The sequence below is a fragment of the Calypte anna genome, chromosome 9, assembly GCF_003957555.1.
Source record: "Calypte anna isolate BGI_N300 chromosome 9, bCalAnn1_v1.p, whole genome shotgun sequence".
NCBI lineage: Eukaryota > Metazoa > Chordata > Aves > Apodiformes > Trochilidae > Calypte > Calypte anna.
In genome coordinates this window covers 12,498,071-12,519,360 of record NC_044255.1, presented here as the reverse complement: position 1 = coordinate 12,519,360, position 21,290 = coordinate 12,498,071, and positions in this window count along the sequence as shown.

The following is a 21,290-nucleotide window of genomic DNA, read 5'->3' as shown; positions in this document are numbered from 1 at the left end:
TCAGTTCTAAACTAGGTACGTTTTCACCCAAGTCACATAACCATCAGTATTTATACTAATATTTTTGGCTGACTGCATAAGCTCTGTTAAGTTTGGAAGTGCACATTTTCCTAGAAAAAAAGACTTGTTCAAAATGAAAATGAGGGCAGCTTTAGGGGAAGTTTTCAAAATTTCTTGAGCACCTAGTCATAGCTTTCTTAATGTGATCTCAAACTGTTCCCTTAGGAAAGGGGATACAAATAATCACTGTCCACTTAAAAAGGAATTGCCAGGCAAACACAGCAGACTGCTTGTCTAAGTTCTGCAGTTTCTCTTTATGTTTTTGTAGAAACTGTGACCTAAGTGTAGAACTGAAAGTAAACCCCTCATTTTTCAGTTCTCATACTAACTTACTGTATTCTTTCAGCTCTTTGGGTCCTCAGTTCTGCATGCGCATAGTGGGTTGAAGATGTACCCTATAGGTGAAACATGGTATTATAAAGTGTTTAATATATTTACAAACAAATCTATTGTGGGGGAGTTTAACCATTTAAAAACAGGGAAGCTGCAGCATCAGATGAGTGACAAGCAGAGTGGCATTGTCCTATAATGAGGCCTCCATGTGGTCTGTGCATGTGGGTTAATGCTTATTTCACTACAAAAAGCTGCTTGTAAAGTACTGTCATTAAGGCTCATGAGAAGATGGTTTGAAGGATAGTGCTGTATCTGTTCCTCAAGACTACATGGCTTTTAAATGCTTGTTTCCTGCAGTGGCTAAATTTCCATACTAAATTACTACATTCCCCCTTAAAATCAGGTTTCATTGTGCCTTCTTTTCTACTATTCTGTCATAAAACTGTAGTTTAGGTGACGCTAGCTTGCAAACACAAGTTAGCAGTGTGCCTGTACTGTGATTTCAGAGGAGCAAATTCTGTTGTCACTGTTGAAGTGCCGCCTCTCAGGTGACATAATAGGCAATAATATTTAGAAATAAGTTTTCATGTTAAGTAACTTCTATGCCCTTCTGTTCTTGTGCAGTTCTGCTTCTTTTCCCTCCTATAGTAACAGTGGAATAGAACGCAGATGGGTACATAACTTGAAACATTCTCAACATACTCTATTAGTGCAAAACAGTGAAATACCTCATTTCTCTTTGTTGAGAGGTAGACAAAAGAGCTGCTTGGTTCAACAGCAATTTGGGCAATAGGAAACTATTATTACTCTGATCATCTGACTGAGCAATCTATAGACTATAATCTCTACCACAGCAATATAATATCTTAAGGACACAATGCCATTTTGTTGCTAAACATTGAAGACATTATATGTGCTTGCAGTTGCAAAACTGCTCATAGTTCGTCCAGGTGAAATAAGATTCTGAAATATAGCAAACTAACGGATTTTCTGTTCAACTGCCTCCTCTGATTTGCAAGGGTAAACAGAATTGCAAACAATTGGAGGTTGTCTCATATTGCATCCAGATAATTTAGGTGGCACCTGTCCTAATCTTTTGTACTCTCCCTTTAAATCTTTTGTGGTGCTCAAGGAGCAGTCATTTTCTGTATTTTTGTCCATGACCTGCACTCAAACTACAAATATGTAGGTTGAGACTTTCTCTGCAGAACCTCACTGAGTGATACAGAAGAATTTTACAGTTCCCTGTGTAAAGTCACATGTATCAGGAAATGCAAAGGCTGGAATCCTCACAGTGTTTGGGGAAACCCAGATAGAAAAGGGAGCTAATTTTATTCTTCTCCTATAGAAGTGCCCAGATGACATTTTGTGTCCCAAAATATACTAGATGCTAGAATTTAATCCAGGTACTTAAAAGATTGGAGATAGGAGTGTGTAGACGGTATTGCAGCAGGCACAAGAGAAAAGAAGGTGGCTGACAGGAGAAGGAGGGAAAAATGCATCCTCATTATTTATAATGCAGAGAAAAACTGCAAATTTAACCAAATGTTTACTGTCCCATATGTTTTCTTTTTATTGCTCTCTAAGTGCAAAAATATTTATAGTTGGTTCCCAGCTGGAATATTATTTAGGATCCTGAAGAAGAAATGAAGGTCTGACTGCCATATTCATAGGTGTGAAGCTATCTTCACACATGCCTCATAGGCGTGAAGCCCTACCAAGCAGTCATGGGAATATTTTCCCACTCCACTTTCTTGGCAACATTACACAATTTTATACAATCAGGCCTTAGGGTGCCACAGAGTCCTCCTTCGCAACGCTGTTGAGCTCAGCAGTGCTGTTTTGTTCTGCATGAGTTTCAGCTTGGAGAGAGGGAGGCGGTAGAACAGAAACAAAAGTGACTTAGTGCATCGTGAGCCTTGTGGGAAACTTCTTTCCAGAGTTGTGAATGCTCAAAAGATCAGAAGTTTGCTTTACCTACCTAATGATCTGTAGAGTCTGGAACTGCAGAAGAAAGGGGAGGTTTTCCTTAACAGAACAGAAATTTTTATTTGAAGTGGTAAAAGCTCTGGATCTGCTGTTTTCCTATGGGCATCACTAGTGGCCATTCCAATGTTGCCTTTCTTTGGAATTTATAAGGTTTGTACTGCTTTTAAAAACATTTTCTCTAACAGTTATGGACATAAAACATGCTGTGGTTTTTTGTTGGTTAGCTTTGGGGGTTTTTGTTGTATTTAAAAAAAAATATGAAAAGGAAAAACTATTCTAGAATGAGCAGTCTACTCTGGTGTAGCAGAAATAAGTGACATTATGCATCTTAGGGAATGTGAACCTCATCCAGCTTAGGCAACCATCTCTACAGTTACCTGGGTTTTGACAGACCCACAAACATAAAGCAAGGCAGGGTCAGACATTCATAAATTAATCCTATTTTCACAGAGATTCTCAAGATCTTTGTGAAGAATTTATCATGAACAGTACATTCACAAGATATTTATTGTTATTCTGGCTGAAAAAATGCTAATGTTTTAGTTGTTATGGATCCAGCCTAAAATGGCAGAAGGGAATTATTTAATATATTTTTATGAACTGGTGAGTATCATTTGAATTCTTCTACTTTGAACTCTCTTGCTGAACATGTTTGCTGCTGTGCCACAGCAGTTCTGTCTCTTGGGGAATCAAGGTGCCCTCCTGGGTTTCCTGCTGGGCAGGTAGTTAGCGAGTTGCCAGCCCTGCAGCCACAGCTCCCTGCCCTGTGCCACCTCACAAAAGACCTACAGGCAGGAGGGAGGTCAAAGACTCTGGTTCTGTGAGGGTGTGGGCACAGGTGTGTGATTTTTATGTTTCTGAGACTCAGTTTCCCCATCTATAAAATAAAAAACATGCCCAAAGCATACTCAGAACAGCTGCAGTAGTTTGCTTCCTCTCAGCTATTCATTAACCTCAGCTAGAATGTGTATCTGGCATGGGAACAGCCCCAATTCAGATGAGGGTGAAGGCAAAATAAAAGCAGACTGGCTTAAAACATCTCCAGCAATTTCAGTGGAGTGACAGCAGTTCTGCAAGCTAATCCCTTTGACTCTGCCCTGACATGGACTGGGAAGTTTCACAGCTCAGATGACAAGCTGATAGGGGATATGTTTTACCATAGATGTTTGTGCTGCGTGGAAAATATGTGGGTATGTGTTTATATGGGCACTGCTGGAAATTGTCATAAAACGCTGTGGAACAGTATCAGGAAGGCTGAGAAAACCTGACCCAACACAAAATGGTGGAAAATAATACTTAGTCAACTCAATGTTTTTCTTAATTTTCCTAATTCAAAGATCTCATTTCTTGGATGATTTGAATTCAAAGCTCTGGCTCAGACTTATGAACACTTCTCTGTGTTCAGGCAAAATTCTTTGTGTCTGTATTTTTAGGGCAGCATTTCTTGTTTATTATCTGAACTAAAGGTCCAGATTCTGCTTTAAATTGCACTGGTTTAGAAGGATTCTACTGAAGCTGGTGCAGTTGCTTCAGATTTACACTGTTGCAAATATGTGCTGGAGTCAGCTCATAATTAACTTAGATTTGTGTAATATTTTCTGAAGAATTCAATGGTAGCATAGTCTACATCTACATTAGGAGCTTGGGAGTCTATCCTTGGCCACATCCCAGCTCCTCACTGGAGCAAGACCTTTGGCATTCACCAGCTCTTCTCCTCTCCTTTTCCTTGGAAGGGAACACTGGGGAATGTGTGCTGGATGGAGCTGAGGAACATTTCGACACCTGCTTATTTTGATGAAGAGACAGTGCAGACCTCAGGGCACAGGATGGTGCTCAATGGCACACACTCAGAAATGAAGCCATAAAATGAAAGCTTGTGGTAAAACTTTGTGTGAAGTGTAAGGTCTGTGAACTGTAGAAAGCTTCTTGGCCATTGTGTTTTCTTTAAATACTGTGTAGCACATAGAGCAACCTGACAACATTAGCCCTTAAAAAGTGGGAGAGACAATTAGCCCACCCAAGCTCTGTCCTTCCCTTCTGTGCTTTACAGTGTGGCAGCAATTCCTTGGTGACTGCTCATTTAGTGCAGAATATTCCTCACCTGCTGTCACTTTACCCAGGGTACAAGCAGTGCCTTTAGGTATAATTGACTATGCCAAGGAGAGCAGTCTCAGTAAAGTTATGGACAAAACTTGTAAATAGACATTTAGAAAGTTAGTATTCACACAGAGTGGAAAATTCAATGTGTACACTAAAAAAAAATAATATTTTAAGTTACCTGAATACTCCAAAAATGAACTTGCCCCCTGAATATGGGCCACACAGAAGGTTGTGCAGTTTGCAGGACCTTGGCAAGGTATGGGGAAAGAAAGGCTGTAACTTAATGGTGATGTCATCAGTTTGTGATGCAGCATAAGGATGTTTCTTCTCACTTTGGAAACAAAGGTGAAGTTAACTCCTCTTTCCCAGTTCCAGAGTTGAAAAACGGAGTCTGTATTTCAAGCAATGATCCCACTGACACAATCTTGATTTCTCTCCTCACCTCTTAAACACAGATTGTTTTAGGGACAGTGTAACAGCTTTGAAGTGTTTCATTTGCTCAGTACTGAATGATCTTCAAAATGTAAGACTCAGTTATTCACTTGAATGACCGTTTCCTCAAAGCATCTCCTGATTTCAGAGGCCTGCTAACTCCACAACAATGCAGGGTAAGCTGAGATCTGAATGGGCTTCATGCTGCCCTAAGTGCAAATGGTTCCTGTTGATCTTAATGATGAAAATCTTGAGGTTGGGATTCTGATCTTAAACCATGCTTTGTTCCACAGGCATGAACACAAGCTCACTGAAGCTTCATTTGTGCCAAGCCATTTTTTAATTGAAAATAGAGTTATTCTGTTGTGTTTGGAAGAGAGCACAATGCTGTGCCAGCTTGGGAGAGCAGCTTGCTCTTTTGCTTCCATACTCTTTAGGGAACTGGGATGTTTCTTCTGTGAATGTAAATAACTGGACTACAGATGACAGATTCCAGTTTTTATTCTTCGGAAGTTAGAAGATTTTCTAACTTTTCTTGTCTCTGAGGGGTCACCTGAAATACTTAGGAAATATGGTTGCTTCAGCAGAGAGGGAGACTTCCATAAATATGAGGAAAGGGAAGACATTTATTGTATTTATCTAATAAATAGTTCTCTCTTGTGCCTAAGATAAAGCTTTGTGAATGTAGGGAATGCATAATTTCAATAGTAAAATGTTCTAATTATTTTGGCATCGCTGAGGTGTATTTTATGAAGGTGGATGTTGTTCCAGTTCTTAACTCTGTTTGGTTTAATGCCAGGAGACACGCAGTCTCTGTCTTTTTGAATTTCAGTGTTACTCTTTCCTTTTCATAGCCAACTTTTTTTCTTTTTCTGAAATGTGTAGCTTGGAAACGAGGTCCTTTTAATGAAGCTTTTGAGTCTCACAAAATATGATTAATCTGATTAGTGGTTCAGACTCTTTTTATGCTTACATTAACTAACACAAAGAGCCCCCCTACAGGTTAAAGTTTAAATGTGGATTACCAGATAAAGCTAGTCCTGACGAGGTTTCTATGGTGCAAGGAAAAATTGAATTTGCCTTTCACCTCATTTCAGCCTTTGTCATCCTGGTTTTTGCCCTTCTCCCTCATTCACAGTGAGGATATTAATTTTGCAGTAAAATCTTTAAGCAATTATGCAGATAGCTTGAAAAAAGCAACACACAAACACAATAAGAAAAGCTTAACTGAAAAATGGACCCCAGATATTCATTAAAACCAGATGGCAACATTCCTAGCAGTGTAACTTTGGATGTTTGGACTAAATTTGTATTAATGTGTCACAAGCAGATGACAAAAATGAACCACTGTCATATGACTGTGTGTATGTTTTGTACTTTTGTTTACAAAGTAGTGAAGTATAGTAGCTAGTGACTGAATGTCTTTTTTGATAAACAGCTAAGAAAGGCTATCTTTTCACACACAAACACATCCATCTTTAGATAGCATTCCTCTGTGGGAGGCTCGCCTTCAATTTAACAGATAATGAACTTTTTCAGATGAATCAGAAAATTGGTAGTGAAATGAAGTTTAGTATTCTGTAGTGCAGCATCTACCAGTACAAGGATGTTTATAGTTTCAAAATGTGGTTTATTAAAATAGCTCATTTTTTTAAATTTCTCATCAGTCTAGTAATCTAGCTAATTTTTGTCCCTAATCACTTTATTTTGCAGATTATTTTTCTTATTGCTCTTTCAGAAATGGGTATAGGAAATTGAAGAGAAATAGCACCTGCAAATAGCATTTAATGAAAAGCATGATTGTGTACAGGGGCTTCCTATATATTCTCTCTGAACAATGAAGATGAAAAGGTGTTTTTTCTTTTATTACTTGGCATGCTCCGTATGATCCAATAAAGCACAAATAACATAGCACACCAGCCAGGGTAGGCTACAGTCTCCCCTCAGTGAACACACATAATTCCCATTAATGATAATGGGAGATGCATGTCCCTACACGGAGGCAAGAGGGATCTTATATGTACATGTCATACATATGAAAATATCTGGCAGGGAAAGAGGAGTCTAGTACTGACAAATTGCCAGGAGGCATTTATTTTTTCTGTTAATTATAGTAATTATTTATCATGCATTAAAATAGTGCCCTAAATTTGCGTGGCACTCTGTGCAACACAAATAAGCTGTATTCAGTGCTGAAAGGGAGACACAACGAAAAGATGACAAACAAGCACAATGTGAGGCATTGGTGCGTCATCTGGAGGAACAAGAAGTCAAGATCCAGTTGCCAGAGATAAGGATTTTAAAAGACTGTAAGGGCACAAGGCCTGTCCTGGGCCAGGGGGCACTGCAAGCACAGCTAAGGAGCCCTCATCTGCCAAAGGGAGGTGAAGGACTTGGGAACATCCCAGGGAACTGAAGCTGGAGGCTGGGGAAGGTCTGCCTGCCCTCCCAGGAGCCAGGGCATGGGTTGTGAATACCTTCACTGTTGAGAATTAACAAGGGGATCAGAACGGGCCATGTGCCTGCAGTGTGGGGAGAAAGAGAGTTCAACAGCAGCTGGAAGAGAGAAAGCAGCAGTTTACACAGTGAAAGACAGAAGAGTTCTGGCTAAAACAGATGGAAAGGCAGGCGAGCAATACAGAGGGCAGCTTTGCCCAGAAGCCCAAGGAAAAAGTCTTTTATGTAACAGAGAGACAGGGACACTAATGGTTCATCACTGAGTCTTACAATAATTCTTGCTTATGTAGCCTTGGCCTTTCCCTATTGTTGATTTTATCTAGACCCGAGAGAATCTAGTTTTCATCCTGTTAGTAAGTTTTATACAACCACACATATCTGTGGGTATTTTATGCTTGTGTCAGGCTGTGCCCTGCAAATAGTGAATCTGCTGGCTGGTCCCCATAAGCTTTGTGGAGATTGTTAACAAGGGAAGATGTGCTATTGTTCCCATTGCAGGAAAGGCTTCTGAGATATTAGGAGTCCTTGCAGGACAGAGAATGTCCCACCTGGGGCAGCACATTCCACTGGAGCTTTGCACCTCCTGAGGTCCCAGAGAATATATGAGCACAAAGCCAGGGGAGAACAGGCGTCTTTCATTCTGCTGCTCATGGAAGTACTTGTATTGTAATTGAAATTTAATCTGAGTTCATGAAATGTTTATGAACCTGGAACAATTGTGTAAAGTTTCAGTCAGTTGCACTGCAATTTTATTTGCATATTTATTTCTGGGAAGGAACATGGGCCTTGCAAAGAGATTTTTAAATTTTTAAATTTTCTTTTTTTTTTTTTTTTTTTTTTTTTTTATATGAGTTGGTTTAAGGTACATTACTGGAAACTCTTGGTTAACCTGAAGGTTTAAGAGGAACTATTTGCATTCTCTTTCCTCAAAAAAAGTACCTACAAACTTCAGCTCTTGAGGTATCTTTAAATCAGTTGAAAAGTAACTGATGGCAACAATCAGTGGCAGGCCTCCCAAACTGTCAGCTGAGAGCTTTGTTATGTATTTTTCCTCCCAGACGGTTTACCCAGGAGAGTGCAAGGGGAGCACAACTGCCTAAGTGCTGCTCTAGAGATGCTGGAATGTGTTTAATTCAACAGAAGCTATGTTTGTTTCCACAGGGAAAAAAACAGCACACAGAGATGCTATCTGAGGACTTTAGATTACGTGGCTTCTTGAGCTGCTCCGGAGATGTAGGTAGTTTAGAAAAATCTCTTGACCTTTTCAGGCTTCCTCCACCATGATGGTTATACGTAGCTGTGTAAAATGATAGGTAGTTTACAGCTTGCCTTCCCTGGGGTGCAGCTGATTTACAGCACGCTTTGTATGTAATTTGGCCATAGAGAGACAGCTTTATACCCAGCTTTGCTTTTTGGCTATGATGAGGACTGTCAAAATGCTGTGATCCTGGAACATGCATGTTCTTAATTTGTTTTTTCTTGGAGATGCAGGGCTTGCTGGGACTGTTGGTGGGCTGAGGTAATTCAGTGACCTAATATCTAGACCTAGACTGATTAGATAATCTTCTGAATGAATGCATATTTATTTTCCTGAGTCAGTGGAGTTACTGTGACTCTGACAGTCCTGTTTTCCACTCAGATAGTTTTCTTCCATTCTTCTCCTTCCTTGAGGTCACTAAAGCTTCAATTTTATCATGCATTGAGAGATCCTTAAGTAGCAGGCCTTGGCAGAGATCTTAATTATTTTCTGGAAGGCAGACAGGCACACATCCTTACTTCTCTTCTTCACCTGTCTGCCAGAGCATTCAGATAAACCAAATCTGTAAATCTGATGTACCCTTTTTCATGCTGTCAGAACAAAGTGGAATTCTCTTCCTTAGCAAAGCACCAAGACTTCACTGTTTTGATCTGATACGATTAATCAGGATTGCTCTACAGTTCTGTACTCATCCCTGGCTTAGACAAGGAGGTGCTGTGATTTCATGGCCTCCAAGATGGGATTTACCCTTTCCTGGTTGAGCTGAAAGCCTGGTGATTTTTGACTGTAGAAAGGAGACTTCAGGCATAGCTTTGTGTTAACTAACCAGCAGATCCAGTGAAATTGAAATGGATCCCACACCCTCCAGTGCTGAGCCTGGCTGTATAGGAGCACTGGCATTATAGGCATTGGCCTATCCCAACTTCTCCACTGGGTGCTTTGACTGCTTGCAGCACAGCCCTCAGCAGACAGCCTGTCTATGTGGCTCTGAAAGCTGCTAACACCATTAATGCCAATACTGTCATACCCTGGGAACAGGATCCACATGATAGCTCCTTTCAGCCACCTGCAATCAATACCCATTATCCTCTTACCTTGCAGGACACAGTGCTGGTGTTGAGCTGATGGCTCATATTTTGGACCATTCATTTGGTAACGTCCCACATCTCATTAGGTCAGGATGGTAGGGGCTTTGTATTGCATCAGCTTGATTTGGAGGGAGGCTTGGAATGGGATATCATTCACCATGGACCAAAAATGACAAGAACCCAAAGCAGGCTGAATTGTTTCTCCTTACTCTACACCTACCTTCCATTCATGAAAACTAAATTTCTACCCAGAAACTGACATGGAATATCACCATGGACTAATCCTAATAATCCTAGAAGGCAAGCCTAACAACATATGTTATTACTGTGCTTAAATGTTAATAATCTGGTTTTTAAAAATTAATGACAAGTGTCTGCTTATTAACAGTTATGGTCAGAACAGCAAAATAAAATGTATTGATTTTTGGAGAATAGCTCCAGCATATTGCTGATGCTGGTATGTTTGCAAAAGCCTAATCTCACTACCCTGAATATTCCTTAAATTATTGCCTCAATTAATAAGAGGCATTTGAAGAGTGATTTATATTAGTGAAATATAACAGAAACTACCACAACAGCTCAGTTTTCCTTTCTGTTTATATAGAAAGTCATAGAATACCTGCTTAGAAAGGATCTCAAGGATCGTTTGGTCCAAGACAAGATGTCCCACCACCCTGTCCAGCTGAGTCTTTAAAGTGTTCACTTTTGAGGAATCCACCAAGGAGATTATTTCAATGGCTGATTGAAACAATTGTAAAAAATTTTCCTCTTGTGTCCAGTCAGAATGTCCCCAGGAGTAACTTGTACCCACAACCCCTTGCCTTTTTCTTGGTAGCCACTTTTTAAGCACTGTAACATAGTGATAAGATCTCCACTAAGCCTTTCTTTCTCAAGGCTGAACAAACCCTATTCTCTCAGCCTTTCCTCCAGATCTTTTATGAGGATATTAAATGAGGTTGGGCCCAAATTCAATCCTTGGGGCACCCCACTTGTGACAGGTAGCCAGTTTGAAAAGTAAAGTCCACTTTTCCTGGATGTAATGCATAGGTAAATATACACACCCACAATTATTTTGCATGTATAATAAAAAAAACCAAACCAAAATAAACACCACAGACTAAAACCCAACAAAAAAACCCACCTATACATTGAGAGTGTGTGAATCTGTCTCTCAGTTCCAGAGATGAAAACTGTTTATAGGCTAATTCATCCTCTTCTGATTGTTAATTTAATTAAAAAGTCAACCTGGCCTTTATTTAAAAAAAAAACTTTTTTTTTTTTTTAAATGCAATATAATTTGTTTTAGAGAGGATTTTTTAATATTACCTGGGAAACAAACAGTTTAAACCTATTTGAATCTGTCATAGTCAGTCAGGATAATTGATATTACTTATAATTGTTATTTTATGTTTATGACTGCATGTATTCACAGTGAAAGAGATGGGAAGCAGAATTTGAACCTTTTTTTTTGGTATTAGGTGTGAAAAAAATTAATTCAGTTGTGGGAAAGTTTGCCAAAACACTCTCTTTTGCTGATAATTTAACTTCCCTCACCCCCTCTTGATTTTTTTTTCCCTGTCTTTTTCTTTTTTTCTTTTTTTTTGTTCAGTTTGATGTGCATTTATATTTCTTGGATGATGTTTCTGATGTTTCTTATTAAATTATAGACATAAGTGGAGTTGAATTATGAAATCTCACAAGTTGGAATCCACTTTTCTTGCATAAGAGAAATCTCATTAGGTTCTTTAGGACAAAAAGCAACATGCGTTTGAGTTCTCCAAAAGCATTTAATAAAGCATGAAAAGATATGACAGCAATCCCACTAAAACTCAAGGGCAAATGAATGATGTTACTGTAAATCTTTACATCAATCACGCCCGGACTTTCGAAACAATATAGTTTTGTTTGCATTTCAGAAGTGACAAACAACTCTTCTGACTGGCTTAACATAGTCACTTTCCATTAGTCAAGACCAGAAGCAAGTCAGAATTAAAATGTGGCCCTTGGTTGCCAGGCAGCAGAGTTGTCTTGACATGGTGGTTAGTTTCCTTTTCATCGAGTGACAACAGTGAAATGAAAGAAGTTTTGAAAAACTTGATAATGGTTTTCAAAGGAGGAGGATAATTGGTGGGGCTAGCTTGTGCAGCTCTGTGTGGAAACTTTCGTCTGCAGTAAGGGAAGACTGTCACTAAAAATTTAAACTCTTGTACACAAACTTGACCTGGAATCTTCTCCAGGTTTTCACTGGTTCATTTGTAGAACACTTCTCTCAGCCCAAGGGGTGCTGGGATGAAAGCGTTAGGACAGATGGGTAAAGCCCCAAAGGAAGAAAAGAATCAATAGTTGTGATTTAATCCATCAGTGAAAGGGAGGAATTAAGTAAAATCTTTAAAATGAGGAATTTGTAAAAGATCTTTTGATAGTACCTATAGCTGAAAATAATTTATCATCTGATCACTGTTGAAAGTTAATGGCATTTGGACTTAGAAAAGCATATTTTTGACGCATTTTGCCAGATTCCAAGCAATTTTCCTGCTGTTATTTTTTATATTCCCTAGACAGTAGATAATTTAATTCAAACAAATTTCCCAAAGATGTCAAAAACCTAAAGCATAACAAGATGATCGCAAGGTAAGCTTTTGCTGCTGTTGTTAATAATGCAAAAACTAAGGGGACATGAATACTAATAATCATATAAGTAGATATGCAGTAATATTTTTGTTAAACTCTTATAAAAGTCAAATGTATGCATAGCTGTCTATATCATTCATTTGTTAAAAGAAAAGAGGGGGTGGAAAGCTGAGCAAAATGTACCCATAATGAAAGAAGGGACCAATTAGGGTTGGATTAACATTCATGGTTATTTACAGTTGTTTTTGTACTTGTTCTTGTGCTCTGACTTCCTAAAATTTCACAACCCAAAGATTTAGAAAAATGGGGTTGTTTAGACGCGAGGTGCAATGAAGTGGCTGCAGCCATTGTGCAGACACCACCTCTCTCATTATACCCTCTCAATCAACACTCGGCACACAGGAAACCGCAATAAAGCCCATCTGCCACGGTTAATCTGCAGGCAAACCCACACCCATGTCTGTGCCCGTTACTCTCCAGCCTTATTATTCTCAGATCCAAAGCTTCATAAGGGATCAGCCAAAGTCCATTAAAGTAAATAATAGCTAGAAATGACAGGCTTAGCAAGGATTGGGAGGAAGTTGAAGACCAATCTGAGCTCTGAGCTCTGATTAATAGAGAAAAGCATTAGGAGAAAAGGGGAGAAAAATGACCTCAGCCTGCTCCAAAGAATTCCTGAACCTTGGTTGTTAGGGCAAGTGCTACCATCTGAGACGTTAGTGATCCTTGAATTTCCTTCACTTTGATGCAGCTCAAATGGGAAAATTTTGAAGGTTCAGCAAGGCCCCAGACCTCAGCTGGAAAGCCGTCTGGAGTCAACCCTGTCAAAATTCTCTTGTGGAAAAGAAAGCCTTTATTAGCTAGATTGCAACAAAAAAACCACAGCCTCTAATAAGAAGAGAATGCATGCTATAGATTGCATATACATTAATTATTAGAGAGTATTTCATTGTTCTCATCTGTATTCAAGTGTGTGCAAAAGATCTTTTTAAATACCAGCCTGAGTACCTTGAAAAAAAAATTAAAAAACAGAAAAACAAAACCAAACACCTTGTCATACTGGGTTTTTTGTTCAGCTTCATTTTTAATAAAAGACTCAGTTCATTGACAAATGATAGAATGCCCTGCTTGGGAAGGCTGCTAGATAACATCAGTGCTTATGCGGATGTTGCATGTAACGTTTGCTCTCCATTATCTCAGCTTTGTGTTGTACATGAACAGATTATAAGGAAACCCATGCCAAGTCAGTCTTGCACAGGGATTTATTTTTCTAGTGCAAAAGAAAATTATTGTGTTAAACCCAGAAACTTGGTCAGCTCAAAAAACATTTGTGCTGTTTCTTTGCATAAGCTAACTAGCTCTCTTCCAGTTATATAGTTGGAATATGTTGTATTTTGATTACTGGGAACCATGAACTATCATTTAATATTTATCCTGCAATTTACATTTGCTGCTTTTTAAAAATCCATTGTACAACTGGGATTGTGCATGTGCCTCTGCCCCTTTGCAACTTCAGCTGAGCAAAACCCTGGTGTAAATTATTTTAGATCTAGCTAAAAAATAAGCATTGAACTGATCCATCTGAGACAGCAATCCAAGCGAAACTATTCAGAAATATCTGGTACAGGTGTTTCTCTGTCCCTGATGCTTTTTTGGGTGAAGATATTAATGAGAGCTTCTTCTAAGGGCAGCTCATACGATGATACATTCCTTCTAAAAGTTTATGTTGCAATATGCAGTTTTCATAAACAAGATGAAGAGGATGGTGGTAAAAATGACGATGCTGCCATGATATGGCTGATAACTTTGCTGATACCCTGCTCATGTGCACATGATGCAATTTTCATATTTTAATCTTAAGTAGAACCAGAAATGACAATTACGAAAAGACAAAATAGATACCACCAACAGCTGTAATTGCTATCTGCACTGTTCAAGGATGGGCAAAAGACACAGTAAATCAATATTAAGATCTCTACATATGCGGATATCGCAACAAGGACATCATATAACATCATTATAAGAAAATCCTAATAAAATTTAGACAGCTATTCCAGCGAATACAGGATGAACATGGAATATGTGTGTGTGCACCTAACTAGTTCTCTGTAGTTTCAGTTGATCTTAGGAAAAAGAAATGCCTGCCTATATAAAAGCAGAAGTGTCTTTCCACAGAAAAACACCATGTAATTCAGAAAAAACAATGTTAATTTATTTTTAAATAGCTGAATATTAGTGGCAATGTCTCTACTAGTAACAATTTCAACATTTTTCTGTTGGTCATGTAGGAACTATAAGATTATGAAGGATCTCATACGTTTAAAATAATTAAGCTACAATTCCGCTTCCTGTCCTGAAATGTGGATGACATGTTTTCTTTGGAACATTGGGCCTGCTCAAACTGTCTGCCTTCTCAAGCACTTCTGTATTTAAAATGAAAAATATTTTCATGTTTATTAAAATGTACATGATTTTCAGTGAAAGAGAAACAAATCATACTATGATGTATCTTATAGATAGGATTTTGTAGTGACTAAAATACAATGAAGTATGAAAGTGCTGAATGCAAGCAAGCATTCCACATTGAATGCAAGCAAGCAAGTATGCCACTAAATGTTTGAGACACTAAGATAATTTTAAAAAGCAATAAACAAACTGAATGCTGACAGAAAAATCAAGGAAAATATTTTGCATACTGACTTTTAATGGTTAGACTTGATGATTTTGAAAGTCTTTTCCAACAAAGGTAATTCTGTGATTCCTATTAAAAGAACCAATAACCTTCTTTGCTTTAAAAGAAAAAAAAATCAAAAACAGCATTGTGATGTTGCAAGATAATTCATAGAAAGCTTGCATATGAAGTCTGGCTTCAGCTATAGCATTTTAGTATGTCTTAATATAAGTATTAACTTTTCACTTTAATATAAAGCAGAGTTAGCTCAGCATCTCTTGGCATGCATTTGTTGTCCAAGATATGTTTCCTTTGGGCTGTACTCTGAGCTCTCAAACAGTTTTCTATACTTACCTTTCCACAGTATTGATAACAAGTATTACATAGCACATCACAGGTACTTCAGCTGGTTTACTGTAAGAGATGCATTTTTCTGTATAGTTTTTCTCTTGTTTCCAAGTCAAAGGCTGGCTAGCACTAGTTATATGTATAGTAACTTCCTCTAGAACTTGGCCTCACACTGGACTTATGTTTGATTTTGAATATAGACCTCAGTCAATGACTACAGAAGAACCAGAGCTGTTCAGTAATAATGTTTATCATTTGTTTAATGAAGGTGTAAAAAATACTATAAATTTGAATGGGATTTGGAATTCATTAGTTTACACAGGGATAGAAATAATAATCTCTCAGCAACATTTGGTCAAACAATCCATCAATCAAAATAGTCTGTTGCTAGAATCAAACACCTTTCTGTCTGTGGGAATTTTAAAAACAAAAAGCAGATTGAGATATTGAATCCATATTGCTCTGTTTATTACACAGGAACTCCAGTTCACAGTTTTCTCTTACTTTATTGGTTAGTCTTCCTTGGATATTTTCTTGCTTCTCCTACACCTAAATATAACTAGAGCCTGCAAATATTCCTATAAATTATGTTTATTTTATTCAGAGCTTGTTATTCCTCACCAAAAATAATACTTTCAATGAAAGGCTGAGTATAGGCCTTCTAAATCTAAACATGAATTTGTGCACACAGAGAGATCTTTGCCCAGTTTCAAAACATGGAGACAATAACAACTTGTATTCTTCCATCATTTTGTATTCAGTCACTAAAAAGCAGCATGTCTTTTTTCCTGTAAAACACCAGGAGATTAGTTTCTTACAGTCCTCAGAATGATGTTGTCTCAAGTTTTGTTTAGCATCTGGTATGTTGCAAAATCCCATATATGTTACCCATAACTGGACAGTTTTAACGAGCAACTGTCTGGGGCTGTTTCAGTATGGTGCAGAGCTATAAACTGCAATCCTGGTTAAAATTTGCTACATTTAATGAATTTCTGAAGAAAAAAGAAAAAAAACAAAAAACCAAACCCAACAAACCAACTCTAGAATAATAATAATGCTGTATATTTTTAAAAGAAACAATTTTCCTCCCTCACTGAATAGATGCTGAAAATCATTCCAATCAAAAGCTAATGACTGTAAAATTTTCTAGGCAACCTTTGGTATAATTTGGGGATGTCATGATCAATTCACTAGCCATGAGGCATCTCTGGCCTTCAGGTTCCCTAGCATTTTTGACACCTAGTACCTCAGGGAGCAATGTCTCCTTTTGCCCTATTTACCTGTAGCAAAAAAAAAAAAAACATTTCTCATTCTATGACAGTCCAATAGGTAAGTGCAAAGCCCTTCTCTTCCTTTTTTTTTTTTTTTTTCTCCTCTTCTTCCTTATCCCTGCTGCAGAGATCTTGCTCAGGTTAATACTAGAACCATCAGGACCTTGTGCATCTGCTCCTTTCCTGAAATAGAAGGAAAATAGAAACATTTGGCCCTGAGATAATTTATTTATATGGGAACAGAAATTCGTTTCAGAGAATCCATGTCAAGGGCTCCCATGAGTCTTTTAGACACCCCAGGATTACCTCCAAGAGAGCAGGGACTTCATTTCTACTGTAAACATGCTTGTAGTTCACCACAAACATGTCAATAATGGTAACAAATAGCCCCACTATGTCTCATACATCGAGAGCCAGGGGACATGTGTGAGAGCTATTTTTAGAGATGAAGCAGGAAGACTCATTTTACTTCATGAGTATCGGAAAGATTAAAAAGAACACAATGTTTTTGTAAATGGTACACAAGTAGGTGTACCAAAAATCTGTGGGAGCAAAGGGAGAGAAATAGGAGAAATGAAGTGGTATTTATCCTGCCATTATCTCACCAGTCTGTGTTTTTGGACAGTAATCATGGGACCCAGATGCTAAGGGTAAGTGATATTTTCCCACAACCAGTTTCTGGCTCGTTGGCAGCTTTTGTAGGCAGTTGTATTGGCTGCCTTGGAGCTGCCTCTGGCTCTGTTTCGTGGCTTTGCTCTTGACGGGCTGCCTGGGCTGCTGGATGCAATTTCCCTCCCTCAGCCCATGGGTTTTTTGGAGCTTTACACTGTGCACGTCCCCTGGGAAATGGATAAATCGGCTCTTCTAAGGCAGAAAGAGAATCTGTTTCCTGGCTGCTCTAGACATTAGGTGAATTACTTGGTTCAGGTACTTGGAAATCTTCATCCATTTTGCAGTTCTTGACTTCCCAAAGCTTCAGTGTTGGTCACAAATACACATATAGGTACAAACCCAGGTGTTAGTCCTAGCTTGTGGTGTGTTTTGTTTTGTTTGTTAGTTTTTAGATTGTGTCTTCAATTGTTGCTATTTTATTCTATGGCCCTTTGCAAATCCTTTCTTTTTAATTGTAACCTATTTGTGAAATATTAACAGCACCACACCATCAGAAAGTAAATACAGTAATTCAAATATGACTATAAGGCTAAAAAAAGGATAAGTTGTTTACTTCAGACAGAAACAGCAGGGGTTTTTTCGCCCAGCTAACTTGTAACTCAACAATGTTTTAAAATTAAAAAGAGGTACATGAAATAAGCTATTTATTAAGAATTATGCATATAAGGTTTTGAATATGTGGATATGCCTCTCAAAATATTTTAAAATATTATTTTATCAGCTGGATATGTATGTTGCTGTGCAGCCAATATAAAATATTTCTTCTACATACTTACTACTTTCTTGAACAAAATCAGAGGAATTATATTTATAAAAGAGATTTACACAAAAGATTGTTGGGCTTCTTAATAACTGAGGGAATAATACTATGCATGTTTTTATACCCTTTTTTTTTTTTTTTTTTTTGTCTGGTGTGTTTTACTTTTTTTGTAGCTGAGCTGAAAAAAAAAATATTTTTTGAGCACTGATTAACTTCTTTTTCATGGCTTTCTAGCTTCCCATTTCTTAATTCTGGATTTTTTATTGTAATCAGTAAATTGCATATTTGTCAAATGATTGCCATAAAAACACAGGAAATTTTATTGTAGCTTCACCTGCAAAAAAACCAGATCCATAGAGGAGTGGGTTTTTCCCCGGTGTGCTCTATATGGTCTCTAGTGTGTTAGTTGCCAGAATGCTGTGAGATCACTTGTTAGATTCAGCTGAGATTGTGCATCATTTTGAGATTAATTTTGTGTATGGAATAATTTCCTGGCAATTCATGTACTGAAAATGTTTATTAATTTGATGTTCATATGCTGTTTGTTTGTATTTTAAGCACAAATAATGAACTCACCAGAAATAAGAAAAAACAAATCTTCTCAACCAATTTGTGTGAGGGCTTTTACACTTTGATGCCGCCAAATCTGTGTAATTCTAGCTCTGTCAGGAAATTACCACATGCCAGAGATTCCTCTATGAAATGCTGACAGCCCATATTCCTAAGGAATGTATGATTCTTAACATTTATTTTTATTTGGCTGACATCAAAGACCACTGTGGATTTCTTGCCTATTGTAAACTGATTAGTAATATTTTTTTCGCCATTAGTTCGGTAAGAACCTAAAGGAAGAAATTGTTCCTCTTGAAAAGAGATGGTCTTGTTTTTAATTTTCAGCTGGTTTTATTTTTTGGTTTGGGGTTGGGTTTTTTTTGGATTTAAGTCAAAAGCAGGATGAATAACCAGTAAAGACTATTGTGCATCTAGGCATATTCACAATATGTTTTAGTCCAATCCATTTTTATCCAGTTCCTTTCAGGACAGTGTGGCTTGTTACAAAATCTAATTCTGATGACCAGTCCCTACTGGGTTTCCTGCTTTTTGAAGCCTCATGTCTTTTAGCTAGAGTTTGCAGGACTGAGCCTGCAGATTAGGAGTTATTTGGCCTGTGGTTTTTAAAAATCTGTTTCGGAATGGTGTGAGTCTGGTGGAAAGTTTCCATCTTTACTGAATAGGTGAGTTTGTACTGAAAACAAAACCAAAAACAGCCCACCAAAACCAACCAACCAAAAAATCTCACCAAAACTAACCAAAAAAAAAAAAAAAAAAAAGAAAAAAGAAAAAAGAAAAAAAAAATTAAAAGCAAGACAGACAGTGTCTGCTGTTAGCCATGCACTGTGGGTACAGTCATTGGACATACCCCTAAACCATTTCTGTAACTCCTTTTCCAAAGCTGATTCCCCTTTTTTTAATGAAATACCTGAAGGATATTATTAGTGTCATATTGTCCATCCACATGGCCGCTGGCTCCTGTACTTTCCTCACTAACCTGATGTAATTAAACAAGATTGTTCATTTTCCTCCCTGCAGTGCTTCCGTCCTGAAAAGTTTCTTCAAAGAAACTCCCAGCCAGAAACTGGTGCAGCTTTGCGGAGCTGAGCTCTCACTGTACTTCAAAGCAGAGAAAATCTTGCAGCTGCCCGGAGCCTGCTTGTCCCAGGAGGTGTCACTGTTGGGACTGGCAGGGTGAGCTCCAGAGCTCCTGCTTGGTTTTTAAGGCTACATGAGGTAGGAATTGACCTGTATTACATCTCCTTCCCTGCCCCCAGTCATTCTGGGGAAAAGCAATCACAGGTAAAATTAACTGGTGGCTTATATGGAGGTCTGGGCAAATAATTTTTTTTAAGTGCTGGGTACCTTATGAAAGACAACCTGATCTAGGCTTGTAAAATAGATGTTTTCCTATTCTTTCAGTTCTTATAAATTAAACTGAGTCAGAGAGAAATTATTGGGTTGGTTTGGTTTTATTTCACTTTCATACTCTTCAAGGTGAAAGATGAATTTATGCGACATTACATTTATTCTGTTTAATGTTAACCTTTTACTAAATAATACTCTCTTAATGAAATTTCCTACATCTTTTTCTACTAAACTAAAAAAAAGGTACATTTATAGATCACTTGAAGTTTTCTAACCGTAGGCATAATGTAAATAATCTACGTGACTTCTCATGGGCTTACCAGAGACTGCAGACTTAAAAAAGAGGGAATTTTAAGATGCAGATAAATAACCATGATGTATATTGTACACAAAAGAAAAAAAACCAAACAACTTCATAAATTAGACTTAGGATTTGGAGCAGCTTACCACAAGCTGACGTAAGTTTCTTCTGTGTTTAGTTAAATTCACCATCAACATTTTGCACTTAATTTTAGTGTTAGTATCTTTCAGATTTCACCTTAAGAATTTGTTTCACCAGATCTGTCAGTTTGCCTTTTTTTCCATGAGTGTTAAGAAATTTCCTATGTACACAGCAGTAAGTTAAAATCCAGCAAGTTTTGTTTTCTGCCTACTAGATATTTCTTATTGTTGTGTTTTGATAATTAGAATAACAGGAATTAAAGAAAGTCAGTTTAGTTTTAGGTACCTTTAAACTAATGCTTCACATTTTTTTTAAAGGATTCAACAGAAACTTTTTTTTTCCAGTCAGAACTGCAGATATTAGCACAGATCACACTGACCATTGCTTTACAATGTTAAATTTCACCTAAATGGAGGATTTTGAAGTTCTTTGTCTTTGTGTTGTCACTGTGGAAAGCCCAGAGAAGCAGGGTTCCTCTTGCATTCAATAACTTCCTTTTCTTGTGCTCTTGATTTCATTTCATTGTACTTTGATGTGTGCTTTACTCTAGTTGTGAGAAATGCATATATAAAATGCCACATGCATATAAGAATTTGAAATTTAAATGGATTTAAGCCCCAACTTTAAGGGGAGCCCTGCACACAAAGAAAAATGATTACCCGTTAATTTTTAGACCTATAATCTTAAAATGTCTCAAAATGTCATAAAGGCAAATACATCACAGCCAGGATAAATCGTTCTAGTCTTCTTACTTTTTTTTTTTTTTTTTTTTTTTTTTTTAAAAAAGCGAAGTTATACTGTACATGATAGCTTCAAAAAAGCACAATTATCCTATGTTTTGCGCCATATATTTATCGG